General features: G+C 37.6%; 1 pseudogene; it reads right to left on the bottom strand.

Moving 5' to 3' along the window:
• Window positions 1-736: 736 nt before the first annotated feature.
• Window positions 737-5,545, bottom strand: LOC117096747 (annotated as a pseudogene).
• Between the last annotated feature and the right edge of the window lie 394 nt (window positions 5,546-5,939).

Here is a 5,939-nt window from a genome sequence, read left to right as displayed (position 1 = left end):
TCATGTTTCTATATGTATTTTGAGATTAGCTTGAAAAATTCTATACTCAATGTATTTTGATTGAGATTTTATTAAACCTGTAAAAACCATTGGGGAAAATTGTTATCTGGTAGAATATATAATCTAATTCAACTTTTATGATGTCATCTTTATTTTGGTTATAAATTTTCTTATTTATTATGAAGTTTAATTTTCAAATACTTAAGATTTCTTATCTACTGTCACGAGAGAGAGATAGGCTTGTGATTCTCTCTTCTTGGAATGTCCTTGTCTGTTTTTTTTTTTTTCTATTGCTTATTTATTCAGGGTTGTAAATATTACTTTTATAGAGACATAGAGATGTGTAAAAATGAAACACTGTGAAAAAATACAATTTTTCAATTTCATGTGAAACTCAAAGTATAAGTTTTGTCCAATATGGAATGTATCCTCATTTGTTTATATTAGGGCCCTAAAATCCATTTAAAAATTATTCTTCTATTTTTAAAAAAGAAATAGCTGACCCACCATGCAAATTTGCTATATATCCTGCTTGCTCAAAATGAGCATTTTCAGGTGAGGTCTGTTTTTTCTGGTCAAAGACTACTATGATTCCTTAGAAGTCATGCTGGCCTGATTGAGGAAAGAGTTTCCGTGAAGAGTCTGATGTCAGCATCTGGATGAGCAGTGGTTTGGGTAATGGAAAATGAGTAGAGAAGAAGGAGCTAAGAGCCCAAATTCTTACGAAGGATGACCTTCAGTTGTTGAATTTTAAGAGGTATCCAATGGCTTTTTCTGGGCACTCAGCGAAAGAGCCAGTGGAATGAAAATCTCTACTTCCACAAATTTGATGTAAATGGATTTGGGGGAAACTCTGGGGTCCCCAACACAGCTTTGTGAGAAAAATCAGTTAATACCAACCCAATATTTGCTGAAGGGTTTGGTATTCACTTGGAAATGTAAAAATAGGCACTGCTGCAGAGTCCTGACCTCAGCAATCCTGAGGGAGCAGAAGATAATTCGGGTGGATTCTATTTCCACTTGTAATGAGGTTTGTGCTGAAAGGGTTTCCAGGTCAACCCGGCGCTCTTTTCCTGGGTCCAGGAAACGTTGCTCCACGTGTGGTGAGAGGAGCCTCTCAATATGTTCTTCATAGCCAACGGCATAAAGGCCTGGGCTTTTACGAATACTTCCAGGCAAAAAATATTGAACAACATTCCCACCAGATGGTTTGGAGTGGACAGTGGGTAACCAGTCAATTTCCATGTGCAGCTCCAAGCACCTAGCTTCACTAATAGTGATCTCTAAAAAATTGTAGTAAACGTATTTTTCCAGTTTATTTTCTGCATTTATGTCATAATGATCCGTCTCTCAGGCTTCAGAGGGTTGAAGTACTCCCAAAGTCGCTTGTCAAGGGGCCCCTGGGAGGTGATCTCAGCATAACGGTAATGGAAATCCCCTTTCCAATGGGTGTTATAACCAATTCCAAAAAATGGTCAATTTATTGGAAAGAGGGAGCCTTGACAAGCCTGTCCAGCTCTGAAAAAGTTCCCATTTCAACTGTACCGATTCCAGAATCTCTGCCTGATGTTTCTCTTCTGTGCTTCTTTGGAAGACTCTTGTTTAATTTATATTTATTTATTTATTTATTTAGAGATGGAGTCTCGCTCTTGTCACCCAGGCTGGAGTGCAATGGCACGATCTCGGCTCCCTGCCACCTCCACCTCAGCCTCCCAAGTAGCTGGGATTATAGGCACCCGCCACCACGCCAGGCTAATTTTTGTGTTTTTCTTTTTTAGTAGAGATGGGGGTGTTTCACCATGTTGGCCAGGCTGGTCTCGAACTCCTGACCTCCGGTGATCCACCCGTTTCGACCTCCCACAGTGCTGAGATTACGGGCGTGAGCCACCTTGCCCGGCCGCTTAATTTTTAAATTTCTCTTTGTGATATATATTTCATCCAATTCCTGATTTGTCGGATAGCCATGGAGATCCTGGCTGTGGGTTCCCTGTACTCCTGGGATCAGTCCTCCATCGTGTCGCCATCTGACTCCAGCTCCTGATACAAGCTACTGCTGTTAAGTACAGGCTGGCAGGGCTGAGCACCCCATCCTCCCTGCCCAAACACCTATTCCAGCTGTTCTACTGTGTAACTGCGCTTTCTTTTCCCAACGCCATGTTCTTTCAGCCAACTGTAACACCTGCAAATGGTCAAAGTAAGTAAACCCGATGCTGGGTTGTATAAGCAGAGGAGTCATACGGAAGCTATGAAGGTGGCTCTTCCTCTCTATTCAGCACCGGTGAGGCCACAGCTGGAGCACTGCATTCAGTTCTGGGCATCGAACCAGCTCGATTCACTCCCAGCACTGGGACAGGTCCACTCGTAGCCCAGCTTGGCCAGAGCCCGGCACACACGCTCCTACATAGCTGGCTCGGGGGTTCTTGATGCCAACCACCATACCGGCTCCCTCCAGCTGCTAGTACCACGCCTCCACCAATCGCTCATTGCCCCACACCGCGCTGAGCGCCTTCCTCTCCGCTGGCGTCCACGACGCGCTCTGGCAGGTGGCAGCCGCACCATTGCTGCCACCACGGGAGAAGGAGACAGCCTCGTGTGGCTAAATTTTATATAAAGTTAATGCTGGTCTTATAAAAACAGTTGAGTGGTGTCCTCTACATTTTTTTTTTTCTCCTAAAATGTTCGTGTATTCTTGATGTTACTTTTTTTCCATGTGTGAAAAAATCAGTTGTAACTAGGATTTAAATTTTCTAAGATTTTTGATGTCCTGTAATCTGCTTTATGTTTGTTTTGTATTCGTTTTCTTTGCAGCTATTGCATTACTATTCTTTTCCAAGTTCAGTAAGTTTCAATTCATGTTTTTAAGATTTAATATATCTATGTTGTCACAGTTTTTGGCATAAAATTGTTTATAATAATCATTATTGTATTATTTAGGTTAGTAGATTGCTGAGATGTTCCTTTCTAATTCCTGAGCCTGGTGATTTTTTTTTTCTGTTTACTTTTTAAAATTAATTTTGATAAGGGGTTATTAATTTTTCGATTGAGCCCAATTTTTCACCATTATGTAATCCTGTCTTGTTTGTCCTGCTCTCTTATTTGTAGTTTCTTATTTCCTCCTCTTATTACATATGATTTGCTGGACTTGCCCTAGGTTTTGAGATAAGAGTCTTAGAGTATTGACATTTAAATTTATTTGGTAAATGCCCTTTTGTTATGAATTTACTCTAACATCTGCTTTAGCTTTATCTTATTGTATTTTATACATTGTGTGTGTGTGTGTGTGTATATGTGCATGTGTGTGTGTTGTGTATGCATTTGGGACTTAAACACCAGAAACTTATTTTCTTACACTTCTGCTGACTAGAAGGTCAAAGTGCCAGTGCAGTTGGTTTCCTCTGAGAGCCTTATAAGGGATGAATCTGTTCCTGGCCTATCTCCTTGGCTTACACACGGCTGCCTGCTTGGTACCTCTACCCATGGTGGCATGGTGGTTGCTCTGTGAAAACCTGGTCCTGTTGTCTTTCTCTCTCTTCTTATAAAGACCTCAGTCATATTGGATTAGAGCTTGGCCTTGTTGGCCTCATTTTAACTGAATCGCCTCTTTGAAGGCCCTATCTCCTTCCTCAATAAAAGCCCTCTACTGAGACAAATTGTGCTTTCTCAGTCCCTTGCATAAGCACAGGCTTAGGAAGACCCCAAGGAAAAGGTACCTATTTTAACTCATCTTTTAGAGTACCTCTTCTCTCAGTCCTTAACATTTCTAGTTTGTGATCCTTATAAAGCTATTCATTGTTTGAAAACATATTATATTTCTCATTATTTATGAAGTTCTTCTGATAGTTACTGCTGAATAATGTTCTACTCTGAACTATTGTATCTTAATTTAAAAAGCAGTCTTAATTCATAAAAACTGGAAGCAGTAGTCTTACATATGTAGTGTTTATAATTTAAAACAAAAGAATGAATAAAAATAAGAATTCTATATTAACACAAATATATACAAGAAAAATTAAGTAACCTAAAATCCGTATGAGGCATTTTGAAGTCAGTGCTCAAACTATGAATTCTATTATCAGTTTTTCTATTTTTACTGTAGATAAAACTTTATAATATTAAATAAACTTAGAATATCAGAATTCCATGCAAAGTTTATATAATTGAATGAAGCTATGAAAGATTCAGTCTACCTGGAAAACTATCTAAAGTAGTAGTTCTCATTCCTATCTCAAGTCAACTGCAGATTCTATTTTATGGGTTTTACTGCAACTCAAATCCTGCACAAAGTCCTAATTGAAAAGAATTTGAGAGTCTGGATTTTAGCTTCCTCTAGACAATATGACACATCCCCAAACCATATTGTACAACTTGGTACAAATTGCAGTTTACTCAAGAGAGACTTAAAATCATGATGAATGACAGGATTTGTTAGAATAAGTTACATCTGACTTTGAAAGTGATTTCTACTCCACATTGAGATGCTGTAAAATTGAGTCATATGAACTCACTCAAATCTGGCAGGGAAGAATTCAGAAATCAGGAGACATTCTTTGTCATGAGAGCCTACTTTGAAACTTAAATAATAACAAATGCAAAATACACTTTTGAACACTGGATTTTCAAAAATTGTTTTGATTCATAAGAAAAGAAAAGATTCTGGATCTATCCTGTAAAAAAGAAATGGAGAAGGCACTGACTCACAACAACTTTTTAAAAATAGGTGAAATTCTGTTCTTGTTTTTTAAAGGGTAAATGGGACCTAATTGCATAACTTATTTGATTTGATTAAAATACGTGAAGACTTAAGACGGGTAATAAACTAACATTAATTCATATGGCCCATAGCCATGAATTGTACACTGTTTGGTGGCAAGAACCATGCCTTTCCTGTGTCTTGTTGCCCATGCCAGACACATGGTAGAAATTACTAATAAATTCAGATTTAATCAATATATATTAAGTAGACAATTAAACAAATATTTAATTCTTTTACTTACTCAATAAACCTAGTGTAAATATTGTAATTCCAAAATAAGAAGGAATACATATATAGTAATGTAACAAATTGTGCCATGTTATATATTAAGTAAGGGTCGCAACTAGGTTTCTAGTTAATTTCATCTGTTCTTGAGCATCTGCTCTTTATGTTATAGTTCAAAGTCTCCAGCGGTATTCATCTCTTCCTTCATTTGGTTCTTTGTGAAACACTCTTTAAAAGCATCTTTAGGAAAATATCTCAGTAGGAAAATATAGCTGCTGACACTTGCCAGTATTAGAACTTGTGTGTGTGTGTGTGTGTGTGTGTGTGTGTGTGTATGTGTGTGTGTATTTAAGTGTGATTCTTGATGGATTATACCCTTTTATGATATTTCTTCCTATCTATGGTGATCTCAAATGAATATATTTATGTTTCCATTCTCCTTTTATTCTCGACTCTATATATGATGTTTCCTAGTGCTAGTCCTAGACTGTACATATGATCTCTGTTTCTGCTTACCTGGATAATTAATACATAAGTATCACTTGTTAATTTTAAACTTGGAGACATCACTTATATTCTTCATGAAATTTTAGTTCTACAACTTGGAACTTACGTTTACTTGAGTATGTGTGTATTGCACTTAGGTGTTTAAGTATGAATACATATACATATGAATATATACTAATCCTTACATTTGTATTAATCTTAAATGAAAATAAACTTTGGAACTCTGAAGTAATAGTACAGTATTCTCAGGGTTTTGTTTTCAATCATGTCCAATAAGTGAGGGAGAAGAAAAGGTAAAATCAGTTAGGTAAACAGTTACATCTGGTCCTCCGAGAAGCAGCCTGCTTGAAAAAATCACAGGAACAAGCAAAAATAGAGCAGCCTGGGAAAAACTCAGGCTGCACCTGCACAGATAAGCAGGCAGGGTCCAGTATAGAAGCCTTTTGTTCTTTGC

This window comes from Trachypithecus francoisi, unplaced genomic scaffold (genome assembly GCF_009764315.1).
Source record: "Trachypithecus francoisi isolate TF-2019V2 unplaced genomic scaffold, Tfra_2.0 Lachesis_group14, whole genome shotgun sequence".
Taxonomy (NCBI): Eukaryota; Metazoa; Chordata; class Mammalia; order Primates; family Cercopithecidae; genus Trachypithecus; species Trachypithecus francoisi.
Note: the sequence above shows the minus strand (reverse complement) of the source record. Positions and strands in the feature narration are given on the sequence as shown.